Source organism: Rhamphochromis longiceps, linkage group LG1 (genome assembly GCF_057381845.1).
Source record: "Rhamphochromis longiceps isolate RC_006_pf linkage group LG1, R_longiceps_female_GT1.1, whole genome shotgun sequence".
Classification (NCBI taxonomy): Eukaryota; Metazoa; Chordata; class Actinopteri; order Cichliformes; family Cichlidae; genus Rhamphochromis; species Rhamphochromis longiceps.
In genome coordinates this window covers 10653415-10666425 of record NC_140557.1, presented here as the reverse complement: position 1 = coordinate 10666425, position 13011 = coordinate 10653415, and positions in this window count along the sequence as shown.

The window sequence follows — 13011 nt, the reverse complement described above, 5'->3', positions numbered from 1 at the left end:
GTGTCAAAGTATGCTGGGGCATAGTTGATGACACCTGGAACTCTGGTTTAACATATCATAAGCAGACTAGGAGTCAGCATAAAATATCAGCATGAAACACATCCAGTGTCTAAACATTGTTTGAAGCACCGCCATTCTGAGAATGAACAGGTAGACTTTTAACATGTTTCAAATGTAAAAAATGCAGGAATGCAGCCTCGCAGGACAGACACTTTTTCTTTGATATTCCTAAAACTGAAGTTTAATATCCACTGTAGTGTCTTTTCTCATGAATAAAGATGAGTTGTTTTAAATCCAGGACTCCGAGGTCTCCTAGACAGGAGATAGCTCTCCCTGTAAGTGAAGGCAACTCTTTTAGAAAATATGTTTTGAAGATGCATTTAAAAAAATGATAAAAAGTATGTATTTCAGCATACCTTTTATCACATCTGTCAGGCATCATCATTCTCTCTGCATGAGGCTAAAGCTCATCTGTGTTTTCCCCTCTAGCACTGGTATTTTATCCCACAACCGTATTATCTCAGTTTGTAGTAATCCAAATGGACTGTCCGTTTGGAACATGTAGGACTTCCTGTTGGCTTGAACCGAGATTCCTGGCTGACAAATCAAATGGTGAACATGACAAAATGTATGACACTGTGATTATAATCATTGCCCAAATATGTAGCCAGTCTTTACTCCTCTTACTTTGCCACAGTCAGGGGTAAGCTAAACACCAAATGGTCTCCCGTTGTTGCTCTGTGCAATTTAAACCTACTCAAATTCTGTATTCATGAGAGGGGGAAAAAAATCTTTTCAAAAAGTTGTTTTGAATTGCAAATTTTCCCAGAATCAGCACCTATCAGAGCACAGTGGTGGAGAGTAAATGCGGGGACAGTATGGTGCTTATCCCTACCCCCGTAAGCTTCCCCGCATTGACATGCTGGCTGCTAGGATGTACTGTGACATATGTGCACAAATTGTCATGGCATAATTATGTAACCTAGACCATCCAGATTATTCAAATGCAGTCTGAAAGTGTCATCTTGAGTACCGGTGAGGCTCTTGAGACCTGTCACCTACTGAATTCAAAATGGTTACATTTTGAGGATGGGTCTTTCTCTCTCTTGTTCCACCCGCTCTCTTCCCGGTCTCCCCTCGAGCTTGGCCTAATCCAGTGGCACAGCGTCACTGCACCATCAGTGTTACCTTTGATGGGCCCGGATTAAAGCAAATCTCCATTCCTTTGGTGGATTTCAAACACTGCCTGAACAATGATGCCAGCCAGGGGTGAGTTAATGAGGCTTGCAGTGGACTGGCAATGAGTGACTTTAAAATCAGCCTGATTAGAAGCAGTGATATTATCTCTATACCCCCCGTCTCCTTTTGCGCCTTCACTCTCTGTGGCTGTCTCTTCATTCCATATTTCCACCTTGCTTTTTTGGCACGTTCCCCTCTTTAATTTTTTCAAGTATTCTCATTTTTAGCTCATTTTTTCCCAGCTCTACTCATCTTTCTCTCCCCTCTTTCTCACTCCCTAGTGAGTGAGCTCTGACTTAATTAGTGGGCTGGAGTGTGAATGTGCCTTTCACAGGGTGTTAATGAAAAGCTTTGCGCTTTCCCTTTCACTGTATTAGTGACTGACTGCACACCCTCCCCTCCACTCTCCTCCAGCCTTTTTTTGCCTGCCTCCTCTCTTGCACCTCCTTTGCCTCCCTGCGCTTCCCGTCAGCCCTTTCTGACCAGAGGGAGGTGTTATTACAGGGACTGTTGACTCTGCGGCTTTAGGTTTTGGGTCTCTGTTGTACTGAGCTGATAGCTTAATTAAACATGCAAATCGGATCTATCGAACACGTCTTAACAACCATCCACTGTGTAGCTGTTATGTCGTGTCAGATGGTCTTTCTTTGTGTTTGAGCCCTTTTTTTAAAGTCTAATTATACAATACCAACTCATGTGAACATGCTGTTCCAGCTCAAGGTGAATTAAGTTAAACATATACCTGATTGATTTTGGTGAATCAGTATATACACAGCAGTGCTATTCCTTCGCAAATGGGCACAAATGAAAATCAATTATTAATCATTTTATCTTAGTGTTTCTTTTTTTAAATTGCCAGTGCTGTTCTGTCTTCTATAATTGACACGGGGGTGATTGGATAAAAAAAATAGGTTGGCCTCCGCTGGTGCAACAGTGAACTGAGAGAGAGAGGATGAATTTGAGCTGTAGGAACAATGTTACAGGAATGGCAGATAAGACATTTTAGATCTAAGTATTTAGAGTAGAGCTAGCCAACACAGAAAAAGTTGTGTTCAGCATTTATCATAGCTAGAGCAAAAGAGCATAACATGTCAAACTGCCAACGAGATCCACACATCTTCTCTGTTCAGACTACTGACGTGTTGATATCTGATGGGACTTAAGCAAGAAACTACAGAAGTATCCTTAAGTCTTACACAAATATGTAGTTAGGATAGAGGGCAGTAGTTTAAAGTAGTTTAAATTTAGACTAGTCAGCTAGCTGGAAATTATTCCAGGTTGGTTTTTACTGTATGACTTAGCCATAACCAAATTGTGGTTTTTAGCATGGTTAATGGATATCTGGTCCTGTGCTCTCTGTGCTGGCCAGTCTTTATGAATGCAGGTAAGGCAAAGCTAAATCATCAGCGCACAATAGTTAATGCTGCATTCCCCTTTTTATTCTTCAAATGCACTGTTTACCTGTCTATAACCAAAGCATGTTTAAACATGATTGGGTAATAGAAGATTATCCCTTGCGTAGAGATCTAGCAGATCTAGCTGCATCAGACCCAAAGGAGTGAATTTTTAATTTCAGCAACAGTCAGACAAAAGTAAGTCATTAATAAAATGTACTGTTTAAAAACAATGTTTTGCAACTTTTTTTATACCGTGACTAAGACATGAAACCATGTTTCGTTGTTTAAGACATCATTAATACTGTAATAAGTAATTATTGTTAGCGTGATATGATCGAATTAAGTCAGGTAAGCTTACTAATTTTACTTTATTGTTTTGGAAATAATTGCTATGTTTTTATATTTGTTGTCTGTATTTTTAGGTAATTGGACATGCAATAGGCAAATGCTGTAAACAATGATACAGTGAATTCAAAGTAAAGTTTGTAGACTAGTGATAAAGTAGGGCTGGGCAATATGGCCTAAAATCCATATCGCGGTATAATTTGAAGCGTGTGCGGTAATGATATATATTGCGATATATTATTTTCTTCTGTATACTGTATTTTCCGCACTATAAGGCGCACTTAAAATCCTTTAATTTTCTCAAAAATTGACAGTGCGTCTTATAATCTGGTGCGCCTTATGTATGAATTCTGGTTGCGCTTTCTGACCTCAAACTGATTTTATGTGGTACACGGGGCTTAAAAATCTGTCAAAAAATGTTTTAGTATGACTTTGGTAAGCTACAAAGCTGCGCTGCTTGATGGATTGTCGGAGCATTACAGCTACCGTAGTCAGGAGCCTTTTGGAGTAATCTGGGTCCAAAACTCTGTCCGCTTCAGGTCCCAAAGCATCACTGCAGCATCACTGAGAGTTAAAAACTTTTAAAATTCTTTAATTTTTAATAAAATGATCAGCGTTGCTGCTTTACCAGGTGTTAACTATTAAGTTTAACATCCAGGCATTCATGAAAACAGAATTAATTACATTAGCAGAGTTAGAAGTTAGCAGGAAGTTAGGTCACTAGTTTCCACCTAAACATGATATAGCATGTTCTGACTGAGAGATTTCTGAAAAAATGAAAACGTACAGCTCTGCTTTCACTTCCAACATAAAGGAAGACAGAAAACTAAACAGTAGTGACTTTTTTTACGGTTACTGAAGTTGGACTAGCTGGTATATAATGATGTGCTATGTGATCGCTAGCAACACAGCTATGTTAGCATAACATAAACAGTGAAGCTGGAGGATGAACGCGAACTTTTTTCCACTCAATAAAAGTTAACGTGAGGGTTCCTGATGGTTAGGGACAAATGCAATCGCATGACATGATGCTGTAAACGGACCAAACTTCAGTCAGGAGAACAACTGAGATAATCCATCCACAATATGAGGCTAGTCATTAATATACTGCAAAAACAAGGGAATAGAGCAGCTACAAGAGAATTCAACCTTAATGAATCAATGGTACGGAAGTGGAGGAAGTGCAGTTTTTGGCTTTCCCCTTATTCCGAAACGTGCTTAGTTTCTTTGCTATTACTGTTGCTCGGCATAATTTGCAGATATTGCTTGCAGTCGCTGCGATGCTTTTGATCAAAACAGGCGCAGCTTGATGAGACTATCAACATACGCTATCGCATGTTGATCGTTTCTACCGTATACCATTTATACCGCCCACCCCTATGATAAAGCCTAATAATTTTTTTCTCTATAGTTCAGAAGTTAAGAAGTTAATTATGTAAAACTACACATGGTTCAGAACAACCATATATGATTCCTAAATATTTTGGTTATTTTTATTTATTTATTTATTGTTGCATTGCAGTAGCAGAACCATGGTAGTAGTTTCAGTGTGGACACAAGTTCATAGTTAATCCATATATGTTTCTGCTGTCGTCTGTCAGTCAGTTACGTTTGATAAAGCTATCTTTTCCATAGACTGTCAAATGGCTCCCAGTCAGGGAGCAAGCTAATCCTGTGTTGCAGGGATGTATAATGATATCCCAGGGCACTATAGGTTGTCGTTCTCAGTATGGTGCCAGCTTCCTGGACCACTGGTGCTATTCTTTATGAGCTCTGGCTCAGCACCATCACAAAGTTGCCAGCTGTAGCCTTTAGGCAAGGAGAAGGTTTGTAAGGCTTTCCTTACCACCGTCCACTGAGGAAAATACAAAGCTGTGACACAAAGAGCAATTTCTTGACCATTGCTTGTCATCAGGTTAATTGAGAAAGGAGAGTGTGTTTGGAATCTGTGGCAGAGGGTGCAGTTCTTGATTGGCAGTGGCCATATGGGAGAAAGAATACTTATGCATGTTTGTGTGTGAGTGCTTTTCCATGTGTGTATGTATATGCGTCTGGGTCTGTATGCGGGATAATCCGGGAGAATCTCTTTCTTTGAAGGGGAACAGATGTAGATTTACATATGTGGAGGGTCCCCAGCCTGTGATGAGATTAGCTGGTTGGGATCTTTCTTCACAGCGACTGGAAGGTGCATATTTAATAAATGCCTGGAGCTAGGCTGGGGCATGCAGGGCTTGGCCCTTAGAGATCCACAGGACAAAGGCAAACGAGGCCCATGGCAGGCTGGCCCATATGGGAACAGGGTTGCTTACAGATTGCAATGGCCTTTCATTTGGTGTGGGACAAGGCTTTAAGGGTTTATATACAGAGAAGGGACCACTTGGTGGGCCACTTCTGCATCCTCTCCACAACGAGAGGTAATAAAGGGATTTTGAGCTTGTAGTGCCTCATCTGTGTGCTTGTTTGCTTGGTGGGTGCTTCTGTGTGAAAGAGAGAGAGCGCTTTGCATGTGTGAGACGGTAAACGTGTAGTGTGTCCATGTTTGTAGTCTTTCCTTGTGTGTTTTGCATGTTTGAGTACGCTTGTACATTGCATAATTGTCATCATTGTGCATGTACACATAATATATAATATGAATAATGATATATTATATGCATATATAGGATAATATATTATTTAGAAACATTGGAAAAAGATAAACAAACAAAAGATCACATTTGCCTGTTTAGGGCAATTTAAAGCTAAGCTGTTGGCTGATGGATATGAAATATTTTACACTTATTCTCAGCTATTTCAGTTGATGAAGTCTCTCTTGTGATGACTGCATGTGCATTATTTTTGTTTTATGTCAGGTAAGGTTGTCAAGTCCTGTTTACACAGAAAACAAACAAACAAGTAGAACAAGTGTCCTCATATTTCTCAAACTTCCCACTGGACTGCAACACACTATTTAAACAAGAAAAGCAAAAACAGCAAACCACAATGTGTGTAAACCACAACAGACATCACAGCTTGTGTACATCTGTTATGAATTCCGACCTATTAATAGAGAAGTTGTCATGCACTGATTTCAGTGCAATTTTTTGGCAAGTCGCAGTTGTTGAAGAATTTTCATACACAGAAACACAAGTTAGTAAGTTTTAATCCTGAAACAAAGTCACAAGTGTAGTACTTTTCTTAACAAGTATCTAGACATCTGTGAAAACTTTACTTTATCTAGCCTCATTGTTATCTTTGTCTTTTTATTCTCATGTTGCTCTATTGATTTTTTTTCAATGAGAGCATAACAAAGATAAAACATATCCCAGAAATCCTTAGTCTTGTTCGTAGACTATCCCAGTGAGCTGTTCCTTATTCATTGGGGAAGTAGCTCATTGTTTTAAGGGATTGTAGAAGAAAGGAGTTTGGAGGCACTTGTAATTTCCATCTCTTTCTCTTTTACTCTCTCTAGGTTTTTCTATTCCAGTTTACAGTGATTGTGTCCACTCAGGATGGTTTGATCATCGTTGTCTCACAAGGAAAAGGAAATGTGGGTTATAGTACAAGATGAGAGAAAAGAGAAATTATTGTATTATTAAAACAAAAAAAGATGGACTCTCCCTGTGGTAAAGTCTTCAACTTTGCTGCGCAGTTTAATTCGAATATGTTTAAATACATATCATTTTACCTCTCAAAAGCAGTCACCAAGGGCAGTGTAGCACCAGATCATAGCTTTTTGTTTGTTTGTTTGTTTGTTTGTTTGTTTTTTTAGTTGCTTACACCAAAAGCACACCCCTCCCGTCTCTCTCACTTTCTCTCTCACCCGTTTCTTTTCCACATCTGGAGATGCATTAGAAAGAACAAACAACTTGCATACTAGGGGGCTGGGTTGGGGGAAGGTAAAAGGAACCTTACTGTAGAGGAGGTGGAGGATGCAAGGTGCGTACATGAAGAATTCAGACAGTAAAGTGAGGTTTTGAGGAAATTTTGGGTTAACGAATTACGGATAAAATAAAGAGGTGGGGGATAATGATGGAGAGAATGAAGTGGAAGGAGGAGATCGCTAGAGAGAGTGTATGGGAGGGCTTGATTGGAAGGGGTTCGTTGGTTGGGGGGTGGCCTGCCCAGCATTCTCAGTGGATGCGGCAGGCCTCTGTGGACCTCCTTACACAGACACCCTAGCTAATGAATCAGACCTGGTTTCTATCAGTCAGGAGAACTCCATCTCAATGTCTCTGTGCTTGCCAGAACAAAGCACAGCTACATTAATATTTTAGTGTTCTTTTTATCTCAATGCTAACACCGCTCAACACAACTTTTGTTAGGGAGGCTGTGAACGAAAAAATATTGGGAAAGATGGAGAAGGGAAGAGTGAAAGTAAGAGAGACAGACAAAAAGATAGCGAGAAAGACTTTGTGTTCTCAGGATTTCAGCTTGTCTTGTGTAATAGTCCCACTGGTAGTGGAGTTGCTTTCTCTGTGCTGCCCAGCAGGACATCAAAGAAAAAACCTGATATCCAAACTACTGAACACACAGTAGAAACATTTGAATGAGTCCTATACAGGCAAACCTGTCAGTATGATTGTATTCAAGCCGATACAATGCTTGTCTGATATCTAAACTACAGTTCTTGTCAGTGCTGATATTTACATGGTTTTCATTCAGTAGTAATGCAGCAGTTATTCTAAGCAGTACACATAACTGGGATTTGTATGAAACTTTGGTATAAAAGTATACTGTTCTGCAGATTGATGAAGCTGGTTTGGGGTTCCCAGTTTTCTACTGTGATCTCTTATCATTGTCTCCTATCTTTACCCAGTATATACCTTAGAGATGGGAGCTGAGACGATTGGGACGCTACATCTTTCTTGATTTAGCTTACATTTTGACACTCTCTTTGCATGTTTTTGCTTTGAGATTGGGGAAAGGGTATCTTTCAGATTCCCACCTGACATCACTAAGATTGTAAGCACAGAAACATCTCATAATTTCCCCCTAATTAAATTGTCACTCTTCCCTCCTTTGGGATGTCACATTGCCCTAATGAAGTGGAGCAAGGTAATCCATAAAGCTATTGGTAAGGCAGGGGAGACACTTAACCATTCTTATTATAGCCATAGACATTTAACACACTTATTCTAGTGTTAATTGAAACTTTTTTTTCCTAGCACGTGATAACTTTATATAGACACCTTTTGTGACCATCTTATAGGTAACAAAAAAGTCATTACAGTTCAACATGTATTCTACGCATTATAGTAATTACTGGCAACAATAGGCTTGAGCTCTTGACAGAGTTAGCTTGACTGAGCGAGATCCACAAACACAAAAGGAAGGCCTTCCTAGACAGCCTGTCTTAGACACATAGATTAATTGCTTCTTTGTACCCAGAAATGGAGGAGCAGTACTTTCACCTGCTGCTGCTTCCAGGAGCAGTTGGCCCAGGGGATATGCGCATGGGAGGAGGAGCACCGTAGTTGTTTGTGTGGGGGGCAACATCAAGAGAGGGTGGTGGCCTGTTTTGGGGTGTCGCATAGAGCCTGAGGTAGAATAGGTAGAGGGGTGGTAGCAAGGGAGGGGTTGAAGGGTGCCGTCAGGAGATCCCGGGGCAAGCGGCCGTGGGCATTCGGCTGTGAAAAGTCATTCAGAGAGAAAACACCGGGCATCCTTTATTTATTTGTGTCTGAAATATTTATCTGTCACGTGGGCCCTTTTATAATGGGCCTGTCAGTCTCCTCTGCCCACTCAAGGGTGCGGACATGTTGCCCTGAGCACTCGCTGTGGATCTCCTGTGAATAATTGGTGGAATTTCACTTTTGGGAATGTTGCACCCTGACCCTAAAGCTTGTTCTTTTTCTGCATCAAGAGAAAGGTAGAATGTTTTAAAGTATTTACCTTGGCTTGGCTTTTTTCATCCACCCCCCCCCCCCCCCCCCCACCACCACCAATACACACACACACACAGATAGTGAAAGAGCAAGTTAGTGTGTGTGTGTGTGTGTCTCATGTACTATCTCATGCACACATTCAAGTTGGAGAATAAATAATTCATCCCTTTACTCCAAGATGAAAACCCAATCAAGCTGAAAATCCCTGTCTTGCGGCACCTCTGAGCTGCCAGTGCTGCCGGTTAATGTGATGCTCACTGTCCTAATGTGCCGTTGTGTCGGTACTCAAAGTAAAGGCCTCTTCCAAAGCAACGTACACTTCCCAATGTTAATGGGAATTCTAATCTGGTGTAATCACCTAAATGAAAGCCTACTTGTGTATTTTACACAAGCTGAAAAATTTAGTGAATGACAGGAGCCGCCATCTTTCGAATTGTTTCATCACTGCTGTCTCTTCAGGGAGAGGCATGCAAGTTTGAAACCCTGTCAGGCGGATAAAGAGACTAAGCAAACAACAACAATACAAATATGTTCTGTTGAGGGCTTGTAGCAGAAGTTGGCTCTGATCAGGGGTGGGTCAGGTGGGGACCCTTTATGACACACCGCATCTCATCTGTTCACCAGGAACTGGCTTAGCTCATGTAGACTTTCCCAAGCTTTTTGCAAACGCAGCATACTATTATAATGAAGTGACTGTTTGGAATTTATTGTGGCTTGTTTAAGGATAAAATGGAATTTTAACCAAGGTTCTGTCACTGATGAACATTTGTGGTTGTGACCCTGTGATTACATACATGAATATATTGAATTCAGTGTTTTCAGATGTATAGAGAGTACTGCTGACAGTCTACCAAGGCATTTATACAGAGACATAGGTATACTCAATATGCTTAAAAATCAAACACATATGCTATGTCCAACATATAAACACTTATGTGTGTGCACGTGTGGGACTAATAAAGGTTATCTTATCTTATCTTATCTTATCTTACAATTAGGCAAATAAACCAAAAACACGCATACAGAAACACATGTCCACGTGCACACACACACACACACACACACACACACACACACACACACACTAAAATGCAAAGTCTGTAGTCAGAGCATGCATAATTAAGGTGTACCTTGTTTGGAGAAAGTGCATGTCGCCTCTCGATGTGCACACCACATCCCCAGAAAGATGCTTTGAATAATGAAAAGTGTCACCTATGCAAAATGCAGGAGATGAGTATGCCTGCTTGTGAATGTGCTTTGTGTGTGTTTTTGTCTGCATACTTGTATATAGCTCCGTGGTTGTATCATGCATATCTAAAAATGTGCACATTTGTGTGTGTGTGTATATGTGTGTGTGTGTGTGTGTGCACACATGTACATGTGTGCAGACCTGCAAACTGTCAGAGATTTCTCAAAAGGTGTGTCTCTCTGTGATGATGGAGAGGGAGGGCCCTTTGTCTTTTCACATAGTGCTACTAGGACACTGAGCCATATGTGAGTACACAGAGCTGACAGCTGAGGCCCAGTCTTCCCTTGTCCACCCTCCCACATCCTCATCCCCAACCCCCCTAGCATCCCTCCTTCTCCCCGCCTAGCCTTGCTGACTGATGGCTCTTGTCCCATGAAACAGAGGCACAAACACGGATATGGTCCAGGACATCTGTCGGCAGCCATGTCTTCATCACAGTCTTTCTGCTGATGATAAGTTGTGATTGGGACAGACTGGAAGCACTAGCACTGATGCTTCCATGTTGATATTCTTTGAGTATTTGTCCTTGAATGACCCTGACTGGAAAAAAAAAAAAATCCTCATTAACTACTGCCAATCACTCACTCCAGTATATACCATATTGCAAGACAGATTGATTAAGGTTCAAGATCCATGTCTTGTTCTCACTGTGTCGGAAATGTAATACGTTAGTTAATCTCCCATCAGAGTCTAGAGATACAGACAACATGTTATGCCGCTCCCAAATCAATCCGTGACAAATGTGTCACCTTGTTTTAAAATGTTAATGCCCTGTCTGTATTTAGCCAGTGTCAAGAAAGCAGTATTTGCTCATTGCTTGGATTTTTAACATTTCAGTTGGTTTCAGCTAGAGAAGGAAGAAGGAACTTCATGTTAATGGATGACCAAGTATGATGCAGAACAAGGAATCATTCAATCAAACTGAGTGTATGTGCATTTGACAGGGACAAAAGCATTGGAGACTACAGAATGATTTTGCCCTTTGTGTTCAGGGGCTTAAGTTGCCTATGAATTAGTAAAGTGGAAAAGTAGCTAATCATGTTCAAGAGTTTCCAACAGGGGGGATATGATGAAAGGTTATAGAGTGGCCAGTGAGAGTGTGTGTGTGTATATATACTGCTATATCTTAGCAGTAATGTCTTTGTTTTTGACAATTGTGCCTGTTGTAAAATAGTCAAGTAATATATGTAATGCTGTGCTTTGTCTGTGCTATGGTAAATGTCAGGTACTGAAAAACAAATCCCTGGAGACCAGCTGACCAATTTAATTTTCACTTTGTCTTTGTAACTCTGATGTTATGGAGTGATCTGATGATAAACTACATATTCTAATGTGAACAATTTACTTTTGTATAAGTGAAAGAATTACAGAGAGCAGCAGGCTTCTCAATGCTTAATGATTTTTTTTAAATAAAAGTGGAATATCTCTCTTTATCTTAACTGTAATCCAAGGAAGTGGTTATTGTAAATAATCCTAAATTAACTGCAAGTTAATGTAAAAGCATTCCCACATCTTTCCATTTTGTAATAATTGCAATCTGACTCATGTATGCAGTTGGAAAGCTTTAATTAGCAACTGCAATGATCATCAAATAATTTACTTAAGAACTAATATTGCCAAGGCAGAAATGATAAATTCAGGTAAATTTTGCATTTCTCTGATTTAACTTACAGACTTACATAGTACATTGTGTGCCCTCTGTGTAACCCACTGACAACTACTACCTTGAAACCCCACCCTGTAGGCATGGCTGAGACATAATATCTAATTAAGTTTCAGAGCTGCATTTTCATTTGTTAATCACTTAAGTGCTTCGAGGATAACCTGATATCCAAAGGTCTTGTCCCAGTAGCCCAAAATGTCATAATGCAATTATATGCATGATTAGCCTGACCTGTTTCTATAGCACCCTCCTTCCCTGTCTCTCGCTGCTGGAGAAGCTGACATAAGCTGGCATGTTTATTTTGATGAGATTAGGTGTGGAGGAGGCCCTGACTGTGTGCAGCAGGCATGGCACCCCCATCTGGCCACTGGCAGAAGTAACAACAACAACCACCACCAGTAAGCGAAGGGGAGAAATGAATTAAAGGAGAAACAGTGCGAGGGAGGAGTAAAGAACACTTGCTCAGGTGGGTAAGATAATCTTCCCATCTTCTTTTAGCCTTAGGAACTGTGGGAAAATTGTAGAAACAAATGGAAATTAAATAAATAAAAATAAAACAATTTATACTTCTTAAAGGATAATATGATTGCGAATTAATAATCAAATCATCTTGATCCGAGAGGTTTGGTGCTTTACTTTGTGTTGCTTCGCAGAACAGCAATCCTCTCTAATCTGATTGTGCTGAGATAATGCGGCTTTATCCTCGCCGTTGTGCTACTCTGATTAAAAGGGGCAGGAGACACACTGCTTTCCATGATGGTCATGAAGAAAGGTGAAGCACACACCCAGACTCTCAAATACAACCTGGAATATTGACTCGTATTTGTAACAAAAATACTTCAAAGAAAAAACATAGACTGACTCTTATAATTATGGTGCTTGCAGTATGAGTGTATTTTCTTCCGTATACATGTGTATGGGAGAGAACGATCTGACAAGTATGCACATGTATCCCTTTTGTAGTGGATATGTAAATTATAACTCTTTCACCCTCTTTTTATTATTGCTTTGTATGTCTTTTTGTATGATAATTATGTCTTTCAGTAAAGAGGTGATATAATCCTGCTGAGCAGTTTTATCAACCATGTCTTACCAGAAGTAGGCACAGATTGTCTGGGGTATTAATTCTAATTGAAATTACATTTCCACACACGCTAACACCACATACCCATAAGAAAAAAACACAGTGACGCATTCATGCGCCGTATCAGAATTTTCGCGTGTCATGTACTTGATACAGTTCCTCTGAACTTG